The sequence below is a fragment of the Staurois parvus genome, unplaced genomic scaffold, assembly GCF_062004578.1.
Source record: "Staurois parvus isolate SC_StPar_1 unplaced genomic scaffold, SC_StPar_1.0 ptg000350l, whole genome shotgun sequence".
Taxonomy (NCBI): Eukaryota; Metazoa; Chordata; class Amphibia; order Anura; family Ranidae; genus Staurois; species Staurois parvus.
Genome location: NW_028318146.1, coordinates 5,535,277 through 5,547,974, shown reverse-complemented (window position 1 = coordinate 5,547,974; position 12,698 = coordinate 5,535,277). Strand labels below are relative to the sequence as shown.

Below are 12,698 nucleotides of genomic sequence, written 5' to 3'. Positions count from 1 at the left end.
ACGAGGGGCACAGAGGAGGAGAGTGGGATTGGTCAGGAGAGCTGTGAGTGTCAGCGGCCGGAGAGAACGGTACTGTCAATGCACAGCCCAAGGCGCCGCCCACCCCCCAGGAGTCAGCTGCTGATAGGAGGAGAGCGGAATTGGTCAGCTGTCATGGTCTTGGTAAAAGAATAAAGTACAATGTACACACTGCCGGGGCCCGCCCATTCCTGGGTAGCCAGCCGCTGATAGGACAGGAGGGGGGAGGAGGAGCGTGGGATTGGTCAGGAGAGCTGTCAGTGTCAGAGGCTGGAGGGAAGAATGAAGTACAAGGGTGACAGCACATGATAGTGTGGAGGAGGGGTGGGGGGGGGCTGGGTTGTCACTCAGAGAAACCTCCAGACAAATGGGCTGCTTCTTACATTGTGATCACATCTGAGGCTGGCCGGGAGATCTCTGTGTTTGCAGATCAGTCCTGTCCCCTCCAGGGTGTCCATATTGTCCTGAGCGGGCCATGCTGTGCCTGGTGTCCTGTCCCACCCTGACCAATAATACACGGCATGCTGCACGTTCATTCTGTACTCCCTACCACACCTCTGCCATAATGGATCACACGTCTGAGGGCCGCTTCACACTATAGAAACGCAGTACAGTTGCGTTCCGGATGCGTTTCTGCATGTGCATTTTTGATGCGTTCCAGTTCATTTTTTCCCCTCTCTTTTTCTTCAGCCCGGGTTCACATATATGCGGTGCGGTATATCGCACGTGATTCACACAGGAACCGCACCGCATTCCTGTACAAATCGCATGTGAATTCTGTGCGGTGCGATCGGAGCCGTACATTCTGTATGGTTCTAATCGCACCCGCAGCATAAAGGTACAGGACCCTTTTTTTGGTCGGCACTAGAATCAGATCAGATGGGTATTCACACCTATGCGATCCGATTCTGCACATCGCACCGATTTCGGGGTGTTGTTAACATACACACCCGGAGTGGTTCGCATGAATGGTGTGCAATTGTGATGCGGTGCAGAATTCGCAAAGAGAACGCTGCAAATTCCGCACCGCATCAATGTGAACCCGGGGTCAATTTAAATAGGGACATGTCCGTTCCAGTGTGTGTTTTGGTGTGTTCTGTTCCCTTTTTGATGCATTTTACCTTGCTCTAGTGCAGTTCTGTGCAAGAAAAATGCTGCTTGTTCTACTTTTTTTCTGCATCTGGAACTACAAGCACTGATGTGAACGATGACATTTTTAAATTATTTATTTCAGGTACTTATATAGCACTGTCAATTTATGCAGCACTTTACATATATATTGTACATTCACATCAGTCCCTAACCCTCAAGGGGGGTACAATCTAAGGTCCCTAACTCACATTCATACATACACATACTAGGGACAATTTAGACAGGAGCCAAGTAACCTACCAGCATGTCTTTGGAGTGTGGGAGGAAACCCACACAAGCACATGGAGAACATGCAAACTCCATGCAGGAGGAGCCATGGTCAGGAATCGAACCCATGACCTATTTACTGCAAGGCAGACGTGCTAACCACTGAGCCACTGTGTCGCCCCGTAACATTGATATCCATATCACCTACTTTCTGTGTGTTTTGGATGCAGAAAAAAGCAACTGAAACGCATGTCGTGTGAACTGGCCCTGAGCGTTACGCTGCACCGCACTGCTGCAAAGTCCAACATGCATGCTTTTAAGTTAGCTGCTGTTTAAATAGATGGGCTTGCTTTACCACCCCTGCCTCAAACACACCGCACCATAAAATGATTAGACTCCCCAACACAACTGAATTCAGGAAAATACAGGAAGGCGCGTTGCCGGACGCTGTGCTTGGTGTGAATAAAGCCTGCAAGAAACGCAATGCATATCTCATATTGTAGTCGCTTTCTTCCTTCTTTCTATGGAGCTGGATTGATGCACAACAGGCTCAGTCACGCGAAGGGTGATAAAAATAGGCAGCTGAGCCTTGGTTTTACCACCCCCTCTAAGCTGCCACTGCAGTTTGATGGGCTGTACCTGCCACCACTCTGATGCTTTGCTTCCCAGCTATGGCGACAATTATACCCCATGGCACAGTCTTCGGGCACCACCACCATCAAATACAACCCATTCCAGCGGACAGGGCTGTGCTGCAACAGTCTGTAATGCACATATTTGTGGCAGGGTTGTGTATGGAGGAGGGAAGTAGAACTTGGGTGCAGAATCTGTGCACCCTTTTTTTGGTCTGCACTGGAATCGGATTGCATGGGTATGCACACCCATACGATCCGATTCTGCACATCGCACCGTATTTTGCGAACTGATTTGGTGGTGTTGGTAAAGCTTGACAACCGGGCTATAGCTGCATGACGGCTACAGTTGTCCAGTTCTGGGAGGGCGTCATATAGAATGGGAGACACTGGAAAAGTCCTGGGAGGAAGTGACAAGGGAGCTAGACAGCAGAAGGTCTTGGATGGAACAAAAGAAACGATTTGGTTGCTATTCTGAGACCAGGTTAGTGATGTAGCTCGGGGCCAAGCGGTGGATGGCTTTGTAAGTAACTTAGGCTAAAAAAGCTTAGTAACACTTCCTACATGTTTATATGAGAGGCCTGGCAGGCTTCCAAGATTCTGCATCCATAGAAAGTAGGAGAAAAATTGCTGAGAGGTCAAGGACTCTGTTGTGAACTTTTGAAATACATTTCTCCACAATGCTTATAGCTACAGAGGTGAGTGAAGGCTCATTTTAAAATTCTTTTACTGCTTGTTCATTAGCATATATAGTATGGCCACATGTTAAATTGTTACTAAACCCAGGACCCTGCATCAACTATATCTGGTCTCCTGCAGTACACAGAAGTGCAATTATTTTAGTAAATATAAACTGCTAAATACCTTTTCTCATCAGCAGTATATAGCAGTCTTGTGATTTCTTGTAGTGTCCAGCTGAGCACATGTGGCTAAATGGTTAGCACTTCTGCCTTGCAATGCTAGCGTCGTTAGTTTGAATCCCAGCCATGGCACCGCTTGCCTGGAGTTTGCATGTTCTCACTGGGTCTGTGTGGGTTTCCTCCCACATTCCAAAGACATGCTGGTAGGTTAATTGGCTTCTGTCTAAATTTTCCCTAGTATGTGTATGAATGTAAGTTAGGCACCTTAGATTGTATACCCCTTGAGGGCAGGGACTGATTTGAATGTACAATATATATGTAAAAGTGCTGTGTAAGTTGACTGCACTAAATATGTATCTGAAATAAATAAAATAAACAAAGCTTGTAGGAGGAGATTTAATTTTGGAGGAAGCAGAACCCCTGACCTCTGTCTGGACAGTGCTGATTGGCCCTGTGCTGATCACATGCACTCTCCCAAGAAAAAAAAAAAACCTCTCTAGCAATACACACTAAACTGAGCATGTGCAGAGTGTCTCTATACGATATGTCTTATCAGGAGATAAGAGGGGGACAGTAGAAGAAGGGGAGGATCAGAGAAGACAGGATCAAACAGCCTTATTATGCAATGTGGAGGATTAACCCCTTAGGTTCCAAAGTGAGGATAACAAGCATGCTTTACTGCATATACAGACTGATTGTACTGTCGTGGGTTTAGTAACACTTTAAAGTGGACCCAGACGTGCTGCCTAATGGAAGCCCAACACAAGGGCAAGGCACATTTCCTATCGTTTCAATTCACACCAAAAAAGAAATACAAAAAGGACATGTTGCATTTCTGCATATCTGTCCCAGGTGACTCAGAATGGATTGAAGCCAGAGAATGCCAGGCAATGCACGTTGGCTGCCTGTAACTGGCGGAGACCTAATATGCAGATACTGACTGCAGACAAGAAGCAGAAGACTTCATTGCTGACCCTGCTCCCTGCTTTTGGTTGGTGAGGCTGCCCATCGCCGTGATGAGCCAATAGCAGGAGCAGATACTACTGCTGACTTTGTATGATAGAACACCTTCCAGCTACGGGGTCTTGGCCAGTGCCGGGACAAGGTCATCCAGAGCCCAGGGCAAAGATGCCAAACTGCGTCCCCCCCATTCATGATGTGCATCCTTAGGGGCAGGGGCGGACTGACAACTCATGGGGCCCCCGGGCAACAGGGGATCATGGGGCCCCTGTGTCCTTGCCCACACTCAAAGCACACTCAAAAAAGCCTATAAAAGGTACCAGGGGCATTTCATGGGGCCCCCTACTACCCTGGGCCCTCGGGCAGTGCCTGAGTGCTTGAATGGTCAGTCCGCCCCTGCTTAGGGGATCCTACGCCCAGCAGTCACTCGCTTGTCAAAATCACTTCCACTGTCCCTACTGTCAGCCTTGTAACAGAAGGAAAGCACCCCCATCCCTACAGTAAACCACTGCGCCCAGGGCAGCTGTCCATCTTGCCCCCCCCCCCGTCCTGGCTCTGGCTATTGTAGTCTAGTATGAGGCTAGTGAAGCATACGTATGGGTACATTTTATTGTGTAAGTATGTTAATTCCAGACCAAGCCTTAGAATGATGTTGCAAGTGCTCACTGCAAATAAAACATAATTGTGTATAAAGTACTGAATCACTGCTTTGTAATATACCAAAATAAAACGTACAGAACCCTTCTATGAAAAAGCTAATAAAACCGACGGTGCAATAAATGGATTTATAATAAATGTGTGTTCGGAGTCTCTGCTGTAAAGTTCATGTACAGTACTATTCTTCATTGTTTTTATATTTGGCAAGCCTAGTGTGCCTTATAATTATGGCTTGGTTTTGGGTGGGCCATGTTTTCCTGGTGAATAGGGCGTAGAGATAGGGTTAGTAGAGATCAGCTTGGGCTTAGACTGAACGCAGCTTATGAGAACAAAGACGTTTCAGCCAATCGTGGGCTTCCAACCTTCCAAAGTTTGGGGAATCCCTTCTCTGTTCCAGCATGACTGTACCCCCTGTCCACAAAGCCAACTCTATAAAGACATGTTTTGACCTGTTTGGGGTGGAGGAACTGGAGTGTCCTGCACAGAGCCCTGACCTCAAGAATTTTGTAATGAGCTGGAAAAACCAAATGCAAACCAACATCAGTACCTGACCTTACAAATGTTCTTTTTGGCTACATAGGCGTAAATTCCCAAAGACACATTCCAAAATCTTTTTGAAAGCCTTCTGAGAAAAGTGGAGGTTGGTATAGCTGCAAGGGGAGGGGGTAACGCCATATAAATGCAGTGGTTTTGAAATGGGGTGTACTATTAGCTCAGATAGGTGTCATGGTCAGGTGTCCCCAATCCTTTTGCCATTTAGTGCATATACAATGGATAACAGTTAAATAAGTAAGATGTAGCGCTACTCATATAAAATATTTATCTGTGTATAAACCCATATGATATGTGTAGCAAATCATAATTATATATAACTTATCATGTGATATATAATATAATAATACTACCAATACCGTGCCCTTTTAAGTGAAAATTTCCACACAAAATATTAAATATCATCCAGTGATCAGTGAACCCAAAATAAATTACAACAATGATAGTGATGAAAAATAAAATAAAAAATATATATATAAAAATAAATCAAAATTTCCAACTATTGGAAATATATAATATATAATCAATTCCAAAAAATATATTAGTGCATCTTTAAGAATATATAAATATGTCGAGTATCCGCAACGACTCCCAAACATAAATTTTTGAAAATATGGGAGCCGTGGTTGCAATATGCCTTCCCCACACTCTCCCCGGCTAGTCTGGGGATGTAATGGCGATCGGTATTGGCGCTCTTGGACCCCTGCCCCTTGCCCCTCCCTTTTTTTTTTTTCTCTCTCTTTCTTTTTCTTCCCCTCTTTCTTCTTTTTTCATTCTCTCTCTGTTTTGGTGTGACTGGACTGCTGCATTTAGTTGTTATAGTCAGTTACAGTAATGTTTTGTAACTTATGTGCCATTGATAGCCTCTGCGTGGGCGTACCTTTTGCCCTGTTGGCATTAGAGCACCGTTTTTCCTTTTTTTTTTTTATTTTGCATTTTGTTTATCTGTGCAATTGATAGCCCCTGCGTGGGCGTGTTTTATTGCCTCTCTTTTATACTGTTTAAAATTAATAAAAACCATTGAAATAGAATATATAAATAAATATATATAAATACATAAATACCCCCATTCAGTGAAAATCAATGTGCATACAGGTGAAAAGAGTGCAACAACACACAACACAAAAAATTATATATTTCTGTGCTTATAAAGTCCAAACACATAGATGATCACACTCCAATCAAAAACTCGTGCTGATATTAGTGTGAGAGTGGGTTGATTGTTGACAAAATATCCGACCACTGGCTAGATCAGACTCTCACCTTAAAACTTCGACCCTTGCGGGTCAAAACACTTAAAAAGGATCCCTCTCACAGATCCTTCAGGATGGTTGTCACTCCAAAGATTTGTTCCCACTGCATACACAACTCTCTCTAAGGGTCAGCACTCCAATAATGGCTCCTCTCCAGACAAGATCAAACGCTGCGCTAATAACTCATATAAAACATAAAACACATGCCTCCATTGTGTAGTATGTTTAATTGCCAATATCCAGACAATGACAAGTAAATCGCGCACTCACATTAGATAGCAGACATTACAACTTCAACCTCATGCTTTTGGATGTGATGAATATGTATGGGTGTACACAGGTGTACCAAGATGGCTGCCACACCGGAAGTGCGTCACTATGTCTGGCCGACGCGTTGCGTCACAATACCATGTGACTTCCTCAGGGCTCATGGATAACAGCACTCTGTAACTAGATATCACTGTGGATCTTGCATAGTTTGGTAACTGTACAATTTTGGCTTTAGAACAAGGTAAAGGTGTCCACAGACATAAAATGGCAGAAGGTGATCCAACGATTGAACGTTCCTTCTGTATATAAGTAAACAAGTCCTTGTTGTCCAACATCAACACTAAATGTAGTAGAACAATGGACAGTAATATAGAAAATCCAACCAGGATGATCAATATTTTTCCAAGAAGCTCCATATGACCCATGAATGTTTGTATGTTCCAATGTACCCATAGACTGACAGTCCCCTGAATTTAGCTTGGATGGGCAACAATCATTTTATACGAATGCCTACCAATGAAGCCACTACTAAGGAAAAAACAAAGGCTGCCATTGCTAATTCATCTGTAGCCTGGCTGTCAAGTGGATCCCATGGCTTCAATGCTTCTAAAGTTGGCTCTTCAGTCGTTTGTGAAAAAAAATTAAATTCAGCAGCTACACATACTGTAGCTGCTGACGTTTAATAAAAAGAGAACTATCTGTCCAGGGATCCAGCATTCTCGTCTACCCAGGATGGTTGTGTGCCGGTCTTCAGGCTCCCTGCTGTAAGGGATTTCTGGCAAGGAGAATCGCGATTGAGAACGCGCATGCGCACAGGCATTCCCGCAGGAGAATTGCCGGTTGCGCACATGAGCGCAGGAATGCGTGATCACGCACGGCGAAGATTGGCGCCAGACGGCCCATTTGAGGAGTGCCTCTGCTCAGGTTCAGTAATGACTGGTCTTCAGCTCCCCCCGTGTCCTGCTAGTTCCGTACGATTCCTTTGTTGCTGACCCGGCTTGTTCCTGACCTGACTCCGATTACTCTCCTGCTCCTGGTTCCTGACTTCGGCTCTGCTCCTGACTTTGGCTTCTCCTCCTAATTCTGTACCGCTCTGCCCGACTGTTTATGACCCCAGCTATCCTTGACTCTGCTCCAGTCCTGTATCCTGGCTACCTACCTTGCTCTGCTGCACATCTGACAATCCACAGAACCTACCTGGTCTATTTCTATGATGCCCAAATCAGAGGATACTCTGCCTACCAAAGTCATCACCTGCAAGAGCCGCAAGCAACAACCACTGGCGCTCTTGTCCCCCTGGTCCCTAGACTCCCTCTGTTCCAACTTCAGCGGGGTCAGGGCTATTGACACAAGTGAGGCCGACCTTCAGTCTCGCATCAGGTACGTGACACCTGCACTGCCATATTGACTGTGGGAAGCCAGCTGTGACTCCTTGTTGCTTGAGAGGCAGCTTCCCACTGTGATGTGTCCCAGGAGATTGCGGGAGCTGGGGGAGAACATTCACTAGGGATAGCCCACAGAAGTGGGAATCAGGTGGGAGCAGGTGCCAGAAATAATTCTCCCCCCCCCCCCCCCACACACACACAAAAAAAGTGACACAAGTGGAAGGGGGGGACATTCCCTTTAAGGGTAAAGTTCCACTTTAAGTAAGTGAACCGAACCAAGCTAATCAGAGATGTCAGAGTGAAGTCAAACTTTCCTTACCATGCTTTTTTTTTGCCTTCCCTTGGATTAATTGTGGGTATAGTATTGCAAATATGGAAGAATCTATTTATTTGGTCTATGTATTTTTTTTTCAATTGGTTGAACTAGGTGGACTTTTTTTTTTAACCTGACTAACTATGCACTGTGTTCTGAGTCAGCGGCTAAACATTCTGAAGCCATTGGAACATAATGACATCCAGGCAAAACAGCATTTTAGAAGGGAAGGTCAGCAATCTCAAGCCTCATTACTTCATCATTGCAGATCTCCTATAATCAGACCTATAATTATTCTTATTATACAGGATTTATATAGCGCCAACAGTTTATGCAGCACTTTGCAATATATGGGGGACAGTACAATTACAATACAGTTCGATACAGAAGGAATTGGTGGGCCCTGCTCATGGAGCTTACAATCTTCAGGAAGGGTGCGGTGGTACAAAAGGTAATATCTGCAGGGGATGATTTGATGGAGGTGACTCAAGTATAGTTTTTTGGTGGAGGTGGGGTAGGCTTCCCTGAATAAATTCGTTTTCAGGGATCGTCTAAATGCGGACAGGGTAGGAGCTAACTAGATATACTGGGGCAGGGAGTTCCAGAGGATTGGAAAGGCTCTGGAGAAGTCCTGGAGGTGAGCATTGGAGGCGATAACAAGGGAACTGGAGAGTAGGAGGTCTTGGGAGAAGCGGAGAGGACGGTTTGGGCAATAGCTGCAGATGAGGTTGGTGATGTAGCTGGGGGCAATGTTGTTGGCGGCCTTGTATGTTGTAGTTAGTATTTTGAATAAAATACAAGATAAAATACAAGCCCTATCTCTAAGAAATAGACAGAGCAAACAACCATGGCTGCTTGCTTTTGGACATTACCTGCTGCTACAGATAAGAGAACTCTGGGATTTCTCCAGCATAGTTTGAGTAGTTTGGTGTGAAAGAACATTTGTTGCCTGCATAGAGGCCAGGCCTCAACCCTACTGGTCAGTAATGTCTAGCCTCTTTACTTCACCAATGCAGATCTCTTTTTAGTAAACCAATACTAGACAGTGGTAATAGAGGCTGAAAAATACTGACGAGTGCACTGGCCTGCAAGGAGATAATGATGGTCATGGTGGAGGGTATAGAGAGAGCAAATTACCATGGCTGCTTGCTTTTGGAATCTTATGTTGTTATGGAAAAGGGAGCTCTGGGCATCCTCCAGCATTACCTGTAGCTATGGAAAAGGGAGCTCTGGGCTTCCTCCAGCATTACCTGTAGCTACAGAACAGAGAGCTCTGGGCTTCCTCCAGCAACCACTCACCTGACCACTTCTAAGACGGTGTGATCTCCGGTGATGGACCAATATATCCTTGGCCACCACGGGGCTAGTAGGATTAATCTGCAAATGTACCAGGTAACTTGGTTACCTGTACTGGGTCCCACTGCGCCCACGGTCTTCCTCCCCCCAGATTCTGGGGCTTGATCCACCATCTTAGTGAATCTTGGGTATTCTACAGGAATGACACCCTCTCATCCAGTGAACCCGTCTTTCTATCCCATGAGGATAGAAGGAAGAACTGAAGCTCCCTGGAATGCAGCTGCGCCCACTCCACAGCCAATATATAGGCTGTCATGAGCCCTTTGACTCTCATGATGAGCCTCCGAGAGCAATCTGGAGCTGTTATCAACCCAGAAACGGCCCCCACTACCTTCTCAATCTTTTCTTTGGGTAAGAAGAGCCTCTGGACCTTGGAGTTTACTATGTACCCCAGGAATGGCTTGGTCTGGGAGGTAGTCAATGAGGACTTTTCCCCATTGACGATTCATCCCAGCCATTCCAAGGTGAGCATTACTTTTTCCAGATCTCTCAGAACTTGTTGATGTGAGAACACTTAGATCAAAAGGTCATTTAGGTAAGGCATGAGGGAAATTCCCTGGAGGTGTAAATACGCCACTACCACAGCCAGGACTTTGGTGAAGATTCTCGGACTGGCTGCCAGCCTGAATGGATGGGCTCGGAACTGCCAATGACTGACCCCCTTCTCTGTGAATATAGCAAACCGTAAGAAAGCTTGTTATTCTGGGGCAATGGGAATGTGGAGGTAGGCATCCCTGAGGTCCACCATGGCTATAAACACTCCTTTGAGTTTGCGTACACTGTAAATAGCCTCCATACGGAACATTGTGTACCGCAGGAACCCATTCAACCTTTTTAGGTTTATGATCAACCGTAATTTTCCTGATGGCCTCGAGACCACGAAGACGTGGTAATAAAATCCCTGAAAAAGCTGGTCCATCAGCACCGGGACAATTACCTCCAGATCCACTAAATCCCTGATCCCTCCCAAGAGACCCTCTGCCTCTGCCCTGTCTCTGGGGGGGTTAGTCAACATAAAGGCCTGGGGGGGGCAACGAAGTGAACTCCAACTGATACCCCTACTTTATCAACTGCAGGATGTAAGGGTTGTCCGAAATTTTCCCCCACTGCTGGTGAAACCTGGAGAGGCTTCCGCCCACCCTGGGATCTGAGTCATTGGGGATCCTTACTGGTGGGTTTGGAGCTGTAAAAAAGAAAGCTCCCTTTCTGTCTCCCCTTACTAGCCCACTTCTTGGGAGGGTACTTCCTAGGTTTCTGTTGGCCCTGATTAAGGGGGGCTTGAAAAGACTTCTTACCCTTATCCTTCTTAATTTTGACTGGGAAATTCTTTCCCTTCTGAGCGGATCTAGATAACACCTGATCTAACTCTGAGCCAAAGAGCAAGGAACCCTCAAAGGGCAGATTGCCCTCCAAGGCCTTAGCCCACAATGCCCTCCGGGCTGAGTTAACCAAAGCTGCTGTCTTATCTGACGTCTTGACCATCACTACAGCAGCGTCCACTAAATAGGCGACCACCTTGCTGACCACTTCCAGGGACTCTAACACCTCTTCCATCTGGGCTTCCCCCTTTTTCTTGGAACCCCGAGAGACGTGTTCAATTACTCTGTACATCTAGGCATCCGTATTCCTAGCAATGCAGGTGAATGCCAAGGCAGGGGCCATAATAGCTGTGTTAGCTTCCCAGGCTCTATGCAACAGAGACTCTGATCTACGGTCCATCTGGTCCTTGATATTACCCGAATCCTCAAAGGACAGGTCCGACTTTTTGGACACTTGCGATAGCACCAAGTCCAATCTGGGGGTCTTGAAGAATTTCTCTTTCTCCTCCTCCCCAAAGGGGTACCCTCTTTTCCAGGTGTTTAGTTTTAAAACTGTCCTCTCAGGAACTTTCCATTCTCTCAAGATAACATCTGAAAGTCTGGTGTACCAATAGTACCCTGGTTTGCAGCTTCACCAACTCTCTATACATCCTGTCTTGGGCTGAGGCCTGCGTAGGTTGTCAGGGATGTCCTTTGAGATGGAAAAAGCCCTTAGGAGCCCTTTCATTTCATCTGTTGCAAAAAGGTGTCTACCTGGCCTAGATTCCTCACTGGCCTGGCTATCAGCCTCTAATTCATCCCCTTCACCCAGGGAGCTTTGGTCCGAAACCTCCACCTCCTCCAAGTCTTCCTTTTCTGTGGCCTATGAAGATGAGGGGCCCAGACCCCCCCCCCCCACAAATTCTCTCCAAGGCCCTACCCAGGGGACCAAGTACCCATCTCTCTAGATGTCAGGGCCATTTTGAAGGATTGTAAGGGGGGCAACATCTCTGTACCGACAAAAAAACTTTCAAAACCCACCGAGGTTTCTTTCCCTGGCAACTTGTGGATACACTTGTAACAGAAGGGTCTGGCATGGTCTTGGAACCTTATCATTGCAATAACCACACCGTTTGCAGAGGGGGCTTTTTCCTTAGGTGTCATGTGGGTGCTCTCTTGGGCGGTTCCACACAGCTCTACGGAGAGAAAAATAAGGAGCCCATTTAAATGGTATTCTCCCCACAACCAGGCACACCTGTAGGGGAGTGGGTAAGGCTCTACCCCCCCTGTCCCCCACCAGCCAAAGCAGACTCACTTCCCGTGGCCTTCTCAGTGGCTGCAGCCACTACCTTTTCCTCCATCACAGCAGGGCTCCTTTTGGGACTGCATTGCTTTCTCCGGGCCCTGGATCTGTTTCCAGGGGTAAATTCCTGAGGCTCCTCACCAGCCTCAGCAGGAAAGAGAGAGAAAGTCAATGGGCGCCACCATCTTTAGGGTGGAAGTCCCACCTCTGCCAGAAGTAGCTGAGAGCGAGGCCTGGAACGCAGCCCTACTCCTACTTCTGGTCCTGCACTCTTCAGACTCAGGGAACTCGGATCAGTGTCGGATCCCTTCCGCCCACTCTGAGATCTGTGGCCACCCCGTCCTCTGGCTCAGCTACAGGGCACCACTCCAGCAATGCCAGCCACAGCCCCATACCTGCAAGAGGGAGAGAGAGAGAGAGCTTGCGGCCCAGTCCTCTCCTGGACAGACCTCACCGCTGCCCTGAATAGAGGGAGGAAGGAC

At 46.7% G+C, this 12,698-nt stretch overlaps 1 pseudogene; it reads right to left on the bottom strand.

The window, feature by feature from the left end:
* Positions 1 to 10,767: 10,767 nt before the first annotated feature.
* Positions 10,768 to 12,274, bottom strand: LOC149456734 (uncharacterized; annotated as a pseudogene).
* Between the last annotated feature and the right edge of the window lie 424 nt (positions 12,275 to 12,698).